Genomic DNA, 12,077 nt, shown 5'->3' with positions numbered 1-12,077 from the left:
TTCACATTGAAAAAAATGTCTTAGCCTACAATAAAATGATTTCCTCAGATCACTTGAGGTTCAGAGTAATCGGTAATGAAAATTGCTCAGAAATCTGTCACAGTCATAACAACACTATATGGAAACACATGATATATCAACGTACTGTTCAATATGAAAAGGCAAAAGAAAATTTCCCAATGAGCATTGTCCTGCGGACTGCAGAAAACACATCAGCATAAGTCAGGACAATTTTTGATGTGATTCCCCCTGACCCGCCCAAATGTATACCAGGATTGTGATGCTTTACATAATGCCAGATTTAAGTTGCCGGTTGATTAAACAATAATATTGAGAACGTTCTGCATTGCCGATGGAAATTGTTTTGTCCATTTTTTCTTCTTGTTTAGCACGTTTGTGGAACCAGTTAACCTAACAGCCTCGAAGGTAGAAACTCTCCGGCACCCAATTTGCATATGTTCTTGACAAAAATAGGTTTTCTAAAGCGTAGAAAATGGCTTATAAATCATGCAGGGGTGGGCGCAGTGAAGATATACAAAGACGGCATATGGATGATAAATAAACTCATATACTTCACTTCTGTTTTCAAATATCTCAGATATCAAAACGAGAAAGTAAACGTGGGCAATGACAATGATTAAAATGTGTTGTGTAATAGAGGACACAAACTAAAGTCAGAACATTTGAGCTTCGGTTCTCATTTTGGCATTAACTATGAGACTATGGGCAAGTCACTTTCAGCAATGTTATTTGACAAAAAGTATAGGTGCGTGGGAGTATTAGACTAGATGACTAAGTCCTAATGACTATTTTTGCTTCTTCTGGAAACAAGCTTAGCACAAAAGTAACATGTGTTTAAAATAACGTAGCATGATTTAGCATTCCAAAATTTCTGCAATATTATGGAGTTGTTTTTTATTTATTGATGGCATGTTCTGGGTAACAGAATATATTTAATTCCATAGTAGAGGTGATTAAGCCAATAATATTCATAAACTTTAATTTTTCCTCAAAGAACAGTATGTATACTATACATATATAACTATAATCCAGACTCTCTGAATATTTATTTTACTCACAAATATTTACTTAGTGCATACTAGAAATGGACTAATATGTAGTGAGTATTTACTATGATAGGAAGTTTGAAAGCAAGGATTCTGGAATCAGAAATGTCTGAGTTTTAATCCTGACTGCAATTTCTTAGCTGTGACTTTGGACAACTTTTACGACATTTGGGTGGCAGAGAGAAGTTTGTGAGGAAAGCCTCAATTTTCTGAAGATGAAACATATCTACTTAAACACTTTCAGTGATCCCATTTCTGGTGGCACTGTGCTATAAAATATTTATGAATCTGGAGTATAATGAAAATTATTAAGTAAAATGTCATTTATAATAGTCAGAATGTATATTAAGCTTATCTTATAAATTATATACGACGATGGCAGAAAAGGGCATTAGCCAGTGTGATGAGTATACACTGTGGACTAAGATGGTCCTTAGAAAGAAAAGATGTTTGAAATACTAAGTAAAAACCACTTCTCAAGGTAGGAAATATTAAGCACTGAGTGAGGGATTTGGAGGCTCTGTTAATAGTTGACGGACAGACAGCCCATTCAACCCAAGATTCTATTGATACAAGAGTCCAACATATATTACACTCATTTTAGCAAATGGAAACCCTGAACAGCCACCTAAAGAGATAGCAGCTTCTAAGAGGCTCTGCTCCTGGAGATGTTACGGGAAGCATTCTGACTTCACAGTTCTGCCTAGGAATCCTGGATAGCTTCTCAGATTGTTTTCATTGAATGTGTGATCTATGAGGGTCCCTGTCCTTCAAGCCAAAGATCAGCAGAAAAGCCAGGCACCTCTTCCCTCCAGTTCTCTTTTTGTTTTCTCTGGATAAATAAAAATGGGACAAATAATCTTTTAAAACTAAACCTGTGATTTTTTTTTTTTAGTTCCTGGGTAGTTTTGAGGTAAAAAAAAAAAAAAATCTCTTGAGTATAGCAAATTAAGATCCAACAAATGATTTAATTTTATGTTGATGTGTGAAATGGGTCTCCTGCATGGGGTTGTTGCATGAATTAAATGAAATAATGGATGAGCAACTAAGATATAACTTAGTTACCTTGAGACCAGTCTCTATTTTGTCATATGTTCAAAAGGAAAATAAATATGAATCCACACAAAATCTCTGAAAAATCATGAATATATTCTCTGAGAATCTCTTGAAAGCACTTTGGAGGAGTTTAGACAGAAAAAAAAATCATCTTTCTTTTTCTTCCCAATGTCAAAACCCCATAGGACAGCTGCCCTAATCTTTCATAATTCTCCTTAAACACCCTTCTTTAAACTACTCTTTCTTTGCTTCACCTTGGTTCTTTTCTCTTTTTCCCCACACCTGCTGTGGTCCACTTATTATCATATAAAGCAATCTGATCTTGGTTGCCTCCAATTGAGCTCCAATTGAATAGTCTTTTCCAAGTGATTTCCTCCAATAATGTAATAATAGCATATATAATCTTATACAACATATATATGCTAATGACCACCAAATGACCATATTCAACAAGCATCTACAGCATCTGGTAATCACTACAGACTCATATCCAACTACCAGCTTAGGTGGTCTCTCCAAATAACATGCCAAAAATGTAACCCTTGATTCCTGTCATCCCAAATGTTTTTTCTCTTCCATTTTCCCCTGTATCAACAAATTGCATCATCATCCATCCACTTTCTTGAAGGGAAAAGTTGACTTTTCCTTTCTCTTAACCCATACATTGAGTCTCTCAGGAAAGTCTTTCATTTTTAACTCAAAACATGTCACAAATGTACTCACTTCCAACATCCTAATCCAGACATAATCACCTCTCAGATGGTCTACTGTAACAAACCACAAACTGAACTCATGATTATTGGCACTCAACCGTGGCCTTTTAAAACAGAAGTCAGAGTTTTGTTTTGTTTTTTTTATTTACATCATGAAGTTCTTCTGCCTGAAACTCTCTAATGGTTTCCATTGCAATTTGGAGCAAACCCCAAATTCCTGCAGCCCATAAAGCCTTACAACACCTGGTTCCTACCTCCTACCCTTCCAACCTCATTGCATAGCAATCCTCCACCTGTCACTACCCCTCAGACATTTTAGCTTTCCTTTTGTTCTGGACTCTTCTTACTAGTTCCAAATGACTATCTTCTTCTTTCATCCAGGGTTAAGCTCAAATAGCACTTCCAATAAGAGCTCTCTCTTGCCACATTATCTGCAATACCTTCCTTCAAGTCAGATTACCCTGATTTATTAACATTAGTCATAACTCTCAGGAATTCAAATATATTCAAATATATATATATGTATACATATATATACATATACATATATATGTATACATATATATATATTTGTTCACTTTCTCTCTTCGTTTGGTCTTGCATATGTCTTGTTTGAGGGTAAATGCTAGGAGGACAGGGACCATATTTTTCATATCTATAGCTATAATTCCACAGCCAAGAACACTTTGTGGCAAAATAGACATTTAATAGTTGATAGTTGAGTGATTGACTGGATGAAGGACTTTAGTTTTTCTTTCTTTCTTTCTTTTTTTTTTTTTTTAAGTAGACTTCATGCCCAGTGTGAAGCCCAACACAGGGCTTGAACTCGTGACCCTGAGTCAAGACCTGAGCTGAGATCAAAACGCAGATGCTTAAACAACTGAGCCGCCCAGGTACCCCTAATTTTTTTTTTATTATTGTCACTCACTTCCACAGTGAATTGTTACAGGGCCTCTAAGGATACCCAGGTTTTCCTCTAGAAAACCTTTCTTCCCTATCTCCTGCTGCAATGAGAGAGATATTTGGATACGCTTAGGCACAATGTGGTCTCAACTGCATTGCGTTTATCAAAGTTTCTTCTACAGCATCTTGAAGCCAAGGAATTATAAAATGTTTTGGGGAGCAAATCCAGAAGCTTCAGTCTTAATATTCCCAGCATTCTTCATGGTCTATGTCTACAATGAGAGAAGGAAGATGGGTGCCCCCTGAACTATTTCCCTTATGTGTGCACCGTTTGCCAGAAGTGAACTAATCATTGAGCGTCACCAACCCCCAAGCACCCGAACATTCTGAATTTGTTAGTCAATTGCATAATGCATCCTGGGACCGCTAAAGCACCAAATAATCAATGCCTGTATTTGTACAGGAATTCCATTTGGGACCAAATCTGGGACAATGAAAGCAAAAAAAGGTATCAGGTCATTCTCTTTCCTCTCACATTACGTTCTTCATATTACTGCCATCCTTTCCCCAACTCGTGCGACAGCCTCTTAACCTGGACTCCCTGTATCCCTTCTTGCCCACATCAACTTCTTGTACACCTTATGCAATGATCTTTTCAGGCCTGAAATGTAATCACGTCTCTTACTTGCTTAAACATTTTAATTATTTCCCCATTGTTAGGAGTTCAGATAAAGACCAAAATCCCTAATAAGGCCTTTGAGCAGGATGATCGTGTCCCTTCCTTGGCACACTGGACTGCATTTAGGATTGAAAGGTGTGTTATTATTAATTACACTGGACAGCAGGCGTCAGAGGGACTGTCTTAGACTCACGGGAGCATATGTCATTCTACTCTAAGCCTCTGCATTTGTTTGTGCCTGCCTCTCCCTCCAGCTTCATGTCTCACCTTACTTGCTCTTGCTTTTTATCCTTAGCCACCCTCACCTTGTCCAAATTTAAAATACTGTGCCATTTCAGCTGCAAAAACACTTTTCTCTCTGCTTGGATTATTCTTGCATCTTCAGCCGTGCCCTTCTCTTTGCATAGTTAATTACTTTTCTCAAGTGAAACCCTACTCTAATATCATGTGTCAGCTAATGATCGTTTCCTCAGCAAACCTCACCCTGCCTGCCTCATTTATCTCCTTCCTCCATTCCACACTCACGGTGCCAGACACCTCACTGAAAATGTACTTACGCTCCTCTAAAGTTTACATTTACTGATGCGGTTGTTTTATCAAGTTTGCCCCCCTACCCCCACCCCACCAGACTATGGGAGCAACAGAAGGCATGGCGTTATTGTATTGCTGCCTCTAGAAAAGTGCCCGAATCTCTGTATGCAGAAAGTGCCTGACACATCATGATGCCTGCTTAATTATGAGTTGAGTAAATGAATTAATACTGTCCTTACATTCACAGAATTTACACAGGGGATCGAAGGTATATCTCTATAGTATGTCAATAGGAATGATCATTACATGTTGTGATTTTTTAGAGTATATTTTTCTTTCCCTTCTAAAAAATGCTGAAGAAATCTCAGGTGCTTACCTGTATCTCTGATGAAACCACTTAAATTTCTCCTTCTCTTAGAAGCAAAAATGGAGGAGAATGAATGTCTTGGTCGTATAAGATGAGGTGACCAGCATGGGAATTAAAGACTCATGGTTCAATGCCTGTATTCCACGTTCACAAAATGAATAGTCTATAGTGTATCCAATATTTTAATTTCAGACACATTCACAATCAATACTGATCATCACAGTCTAGTCAATTGTTCAGTGATCCGTGTCGATCGCGATGACAGCTGAAATTCATTGATTGGGTATGTCCAACACCGGCAGAGTTGCCGCTGGGAAAAGTATTCTCCGGGAAGCAAGGCCGGGCCTCCACCAACCTGTAAGGTAACCGACAGTTGTCACACAAGCGCCGGCTGTTCTTGTACCCTCAGACAATTCCTCCAGTTCAAGTGCCAAATTCTCTAGAGGCCCCCCCAACACTTACCAAAACTTACTCTCTGAAAATTATCGGTTTTATGTATTTGTAGGGAGAATTTTAACTTCAGTTACAGAAACTTCAGAATTTTAAGCATCATCTCTTAATATGTTAAAGGAATATTATGGGATTTGACATGGGACTTAGGGGCCATCCTAAGCACCTTAAAAATAAAACCTATTGAGGGCTGTGATAAAGAATTAGTCTCACTCTCCAGGAAAGGTTACTCTACGTTAGTAATTTCACAGTCAAATTTAGAATACCGCTTCCATTCCTTCTTAAGATTTCAAGAATCTCTTAGTTTAAAGTTTTGTTTTCTCTGTAAGGAAGAATGGGTAAGTGTAATGTGAAACTTAGCATCAAATAGTGGCCAACTAATATTGTTTTCAGCTCAAGATCTTACAAAAGAGAATTTCAAGAAAATCTTCAATTGACACAGAAATAGTTCGTTAATAGTTTAATGATTATAATGCCTAAATTGTTCCCTCTTGGTTACACTCAAACTATGTGGAGTCAATCTTAGTATAAGAGTATAAGAGAGAGAGGGAAGGAGGGAGAGAAAGAGAGAGAGAGAGAGAATGAGAGACCAGATAAACATTTTATTACCCCCTTCCTTCATCTTACAGTGTGCATATGCACACACACACTAACACACACTGCCGGGTCTATTGCATTAACTTTAAGTCTTGTCCTCCCTTGTAACTCAGAGGAAAAGATAATTAGCTAGGTAGAGATTGATAGGAAAGAAAACATGAAGGTTCTATCATACTTTGTCATAGCAAATAGCTATCAAAAATGTCTGCAAACAGGGAAGTTTTATTGAGAAAACATAATTTGTATTTTTTAGACTTTTGAGATCCCTATCAAAGCCCTACAGAGAGTCTTTAATTTTATCGTCAGTACGTTTTCTCATGTTAAGTGTGGAAAGAACATAATATATATAGCATGAAGACCCTGCAATATTAAGATATTGGTTATGAAGAAAAGGAAAAGGAACATAATATGCTTCATCCTATGAAATACAATGAGAGTTCAAAGACAAAATCAGTAAAACAGTGCAATGAAATGAGAAGGACATGGAAGAGGCAAGAAAGCAAATTGAAAGCCAATTTATGAAATGAAAGAGAAAAGCAAAGACATGGAAGAAAGAGAGAAAGAGAAAGAAAGAAAGAAAGGAAAAAGAAAGAAAGAAAGAAAGAAAGAAAGAAAGAAAGAAAGAAAGACAAATTGATTCATTTTACAAAAAAATTCAATTTACTAGCTAACTTTTAGGATCATGACAGTGACTTCAAAGGAAAAAGGCAAAGGGAACAAAGCAATAACAGTAAATTTGAAAGATACGATGAGAAAAGAGACTTCAATATAATCTATCATTGATAACCTCGGAATAAATAGCCCAGCAGAGCATAAAAATTATACAAAGTTAGAACGAAAGACAACTCCCTGAGATGAAGAGATGCATTGAATCTACACAGTGAGAACTCCTCTGCATCTCAGGAACTCTGAAAAATCACACAGAACTACATCCTGGTTAATTAAAATGAATGACAAATATAGGGAAATAATGTTGTAAATATCCACAAAAAATCATGAACTAAGTTGCGGGGGGGGGGGGGGAGATCAGACTGATTTTGAATTTCCCCACAACAGTCAGTGTTAGACTGTGAGGGAGCAATGTTTAAACAGTTTGAGGAAAAATAAAGTATGACCAAAGAATACTAGCCAAGACATAATCTAAGTATAAAGGCAATAGGTAGAGATTCTGTAATGAACATGGCCTCAGCAAAAGAGAAACAGTGATCTCCTCTTGAAAAAAAAAATAGGAAGAAACCTACATATATTTAAATCACACAAAAGAAAAAAATTTTAAAAAGAACCCATAAATGTCAAAACTGGCTAAAGAACTGTAACTTTAGGGGCACCTGGGTGGCTCATTCGGTTAAGTGTCTGACTTAGGCTCAGGTCATGGTCCCACAGTTTGTGGGTTCAAGCCCTGCATCGGGCTCTGTGCTGACAACTCAGAGCCTGGAGCCTGCTTCAGATTCTGTGTCTCCCTCTCCCTCTGCCTCTCTCCTGCTCATGCTCTGTCTCTCTCTCCCAAAAAGTAAACATTAAAAAAGAAAAGAGCTGTAACTTCATAATTATTAGAGACTAAAGTATAAATTATTAAAATAATTCCTAATAATTATCTATAACAACATATAATATATAATTATTAAAGTTATTAAAAGTGTAAAATTATTAGCATCAAAATAATACTCCAACTATCCCAAATCAGGAAGTGGTGAAGGGGGGAGAAAGTTTAAGACTGTTAGCTTCACATATGTCATAGGAAGCAGCTAAAATGTGATGTGCAAGTAAAAAGAATTATCCTCATAGCTTGATGATTTTCATAATCTTCTTTTTTGAAAGCATATAAGGACTTCTGAAAAGTAGTTTTCCTTGTGATTAACATTTTTATTTAAATTTAAGCATTACTTTAATAGTCACTTTAGCTTCACCTTTTCAATTTAATCATGTAAAATTAATTTTAATAATTTTTTTAAATTTGAGAGACAGAGAGAGCACATGTGCAAGTAGGGGAGGGACAGAGCGACAGAGAATCTTAAGCAGGCTGCATGCTCAGTGTGGACAACGTGGGGGTCCATCTCGTGACCCTGGAATCACGACCTGAGCTGAAATCAAGAGTCGGATGCTCAACAGACTGAGCCACCCAGACTCCCCTAATTTTAATAATTAACAAAAAAATTTTTAATGTTTATTTTTGAGAGAGAGAGAGAAAGAGGGAGAAAGAAAGAGAGAGAGAAAGAGAGAGAGCATGAATAGTGGAGGGGCAGAGGAAGACCCAGAATCTGAGGCAGGCTCCAGGCTCTGAGCTGTCGGCACAGAGCCCGACGTGGGGCTGGAACTCACAAACTGTGAGATTATGACCTGAGCTGAAGTCAGACACTTAACAGGTGCCCCAGGCATCTCTAATTTTAATAATTTTTTAATTTAAAAGTAGCATATATAATTTCATCGCATGTAACAAAAATATTTTTTTCTAATTTTCCATTCTTCCTTTGGTCCATATGATCATCCAATGTTAACAATCATTATTTCGGGGTAGTGATATTGTTTTGTGTAATTGTCTACAATTCGTGGTTAACAAATTTGTGATTTAGAGTACTGATTTGAATTATTAATAGTAAACATGTATTTGTTTTTAAATTGCAATCAAGTTATTAATCTAGAATAATAAAAAATCAAGTAAAATGTCTCAGTAATTTATTAGTTGGCCTACTTTCATTTTTAGGAGATCAGAGTACATTTTTCTACTTCTCTTATTTCTTCATTTTTTTTTTTTTTACTTCTGGCATAATGTTCATGGATAGAGAAGTCTGTTGAAATTTTTCTCTGCCAAAGATTAGTCTAATAATTGGTAATTCTTACATTCACACTGTTTCTCATATTTATATGGAGTTCATTCTCTCATAATTCTTATTTCCATTTCTTTTTTGTTGCTCTATGGGTACAAAATTGGGCCATCCATGGGCTGAGAACCAGGAGCAACAGTATCCACATGGACGGGAGTCAACCGCCCACCTTGGACAGCTCTAAGACTTCTCTCTAGTCTGCACCCAACATTGTAAATAACACACATATTCATCAACAGTGTATTGAATAAAACAATTATGGTCTACTTGTACAATGGGTCTTATACATCACGTAGAATAAGCTATTATTAGTTGCTATAGCACAAATAAATCTTTCAAACAAAATATTGAAATAAAGAAGCCAGTCACTATATGTATATATGTATGTGTGTGTGTGTGTGTGTGTGTGTATACAAAATGTGATTCCGGGGCACCTGGGTGGCTCAGTCGGTTAAGCGGCCGACTTTGGCTCAGGTCACGATCTCGTGGTCAGTGAGTTCGAGACCCGCGTTGGGCTCTGTGCTGACAGCTCAGAGCCTGGAGCCTGTTTCAGATTCTGTGTCTCCCTCTCTCTGACCCTCCCCGTTCATGCTCTGTCTCTCTCTGTCTCAAAAATAAATAAACGTTAAAAAACAAAAAACAAAAAACAAAATGATTCCATTTTTATGAAGTTCAAAAATGGGCAAAAGTAATTTATAGTTTTGGGAGTTAGATTAGTGGTCACACTTTAAGAGAAGTAGTGACTGGAGATGAGGGGGGCTACTAGAGGCCAGTAATACTTTGTTTCTCTGTGACAAAGGTTATATGTTACGTAGGTGTGGTTACAAAGATGTGTATTCACTTTGTGAAAAACTCACTGAACTAAATACCCATGATTTGGTTGCTTTTCCGTAGGTATGTTATACTGGAGTAAAAAGTTTGCTAAAAAATGTTTTTGTTCCAAAATTATTTATTGCATAGCCCATCATTTCCCCATTACTATGTATTGCCAACTCAAGAGAGAGAGGGAGAGTCAACCAGCATGGCTGGCTGCAAATAACAACTGAGGAACGGCTACCTGGGGAGCCACCCTCTGAGCGGAACCAGGCTCATCCTGACTAGTGGCTCCTGCCACCCTATCACGCCAGTAGCATCAGGAGCACAGGTTCATGTCTGATCTTTTCATGAATTGCAGGTGCTCTTTTTCTCCTTCTGCTTCCTGACATGTGATGACTACATCTGCAAGCGTCGGAGTCGGACATCCTAAGCCTGAGCCCAGACTTTGCCACTTGCCAGCGTGTTGGAGCTAGATTAACCTTCTTTAACCCTCAGCTCTCTCATCGGTAATTTGAGAAATAGTAGTTTCTTAATGAAATAATTATTGTGAGAATGAATTAGATAATGCGCATCAAGCACTTAGCACTGTGCCTATGCACAGCAAACTCTGATAAAGATTAGAGATGATGATGATGATGATGATGGTGATGAATCTTCCACTTCCCTTGATGTCTTCTTACATTCTCTTTCTCCCTGGACTGGAACATCATCTATCTAGATTCTCCTCTATCCACTTTCCTTGTTTTCACACTCCTTCCACCATGCTATAGACCAAAGTAGATGGTGGTAGAGTGCCTAGATACTTTTATGATCTCCAAGAGTGTTCTCAAAAGCTATCACGCACATTGAATAGAGGCAATAGCTTGATCCAAAATGAGACAGTCTTGTGTTCTCACACAATTGAGCTAAGCCTTAAAACCTCCATAGTACCTAGCACAGCATTCTGTAATTAGACCAGGTGTTTAATAAAATGTTTTTGACAAAGATGGAGAGAAGAGTCCACCCACTTCACATGTGTGCCTGGGGGGCTGGGATACAATGTGTTTACAAATGCCCCCCCATAGGTGCTCATAGAGATGGCTCCATGAGACTGGTGGTATGGTGCGTGTTATTTATCACCTGTGTTGTTTACTCTTTAGTCTTTAGTTTGCGAACCTCCTTTAGTTATGAAGCTTCATGACTAAATAGAAAGACCTTTTTTCGTGTGTGCGTGGTGGGGATACCCATTAAAAAGCTGCTTTCTCTTTGTAAGTGATGTTTATCTGTTGATTGAATATAACCTATTTATTGAGTTATTTTACATAGAATCTCACCTATCAATGCATAGACTAACATGTCATTAAGTCATTCAAAGATTCAAAAAATTATATAAATTTCCTGGTACGAAGTAGTTGCTCAGAAATGGTGGATTTCTGTCAGGGCAGATTAGAGTGTTTACCTGTAGGTGCGTACTATGTGCTGAGAAAAGAAAGGAAGGAACGCTGAGAATATTCTATCTTCTTTCTCTTTCAGAGCTGGAGAATGGCCTCAGGTTGGAGGTGGAAAAGACTGGAATGTGGTTTTATGCCAGGCTGTGAGCTATACAAGCCACTTCACCAGAAAACCATTTCCAAGCCACATACCACTAGTAATTAATGCTGTAGTCGTGACACTTCCGTAAGTGGGTTACAGATTGTTGCTGTGGTGTGTACAAAGCTTATTGGATAAATGTCTTTAGGAAAGGGGAAGGCATTAGTCTCTTGGTGATCAATAGGATAATAAATTGTGTTTTGTTTCTGTACCTGGATTTAATGTTTACCTTTCAAATAAACGCTAGCTTGCTCATTGCTTCTCTGGTTTTCAAGGCGCATAGTCTCTTGAAACACTTACAGTCACTGTCTCCACAGTCAGCAAATCCCTCGCTTCTCTTCTGGGTAGACAGTCACACAAGTGAACAGGACAGAAGATTAAAGCAACTAAAAGCGAAAACAGATGATGTAGGGGGTAAGTACGGAGCAGAGCTTTGATAATCTACTCATCAGGCAGCACGTGAATCCCAAATAGAACCAGATTTTCTAATAGGAGCGCCTTCTTCCC

The 12,077-nt window shown here is 37.7% G+C and overlaps 1 long non-coding RNA gene across 1 annotated transcript; it reads left to right on the top strand.

The window, feature by feature from the left end:
* Positions 1-10,365: 10,365 nt before the first annotated feature.
* On the top strand, positions 10,366-11,830 carry LOC121043184 (uncharacterized). Its single transcript, XR_005796712.1, has 2 exons — positions 10,366-10,507; positions 11,514-11,830. It is a non-coding gene; the product is annotated as an uncharacterized LOC121043184 (long non-coding RNA).
* Positions 11,831-12,077: the final 247 nt, after the last annotated feature.

The sequence above is a fragment of the Herpailurus yagouaroundi genome, unplaced genomic scaffold (genome assembly GCF_014898765.1).
Source record: "Herpailurus yagouaroundi ecotype Mexico unplaced genomic scaffold, PumYag 186, whole genome shotgun sequence".
Taxonomy (NCBI): Eukaryota; Metazoa; Chordata; class Mammalia; order Carnivora; family Felidae; genus Herpailurus; species Herpailurus yagouaroundi.
Note: the sequence above shows the minus strand (reverse complement) of the source record. Positions and strands in the feature narration are given on the sequence as shown.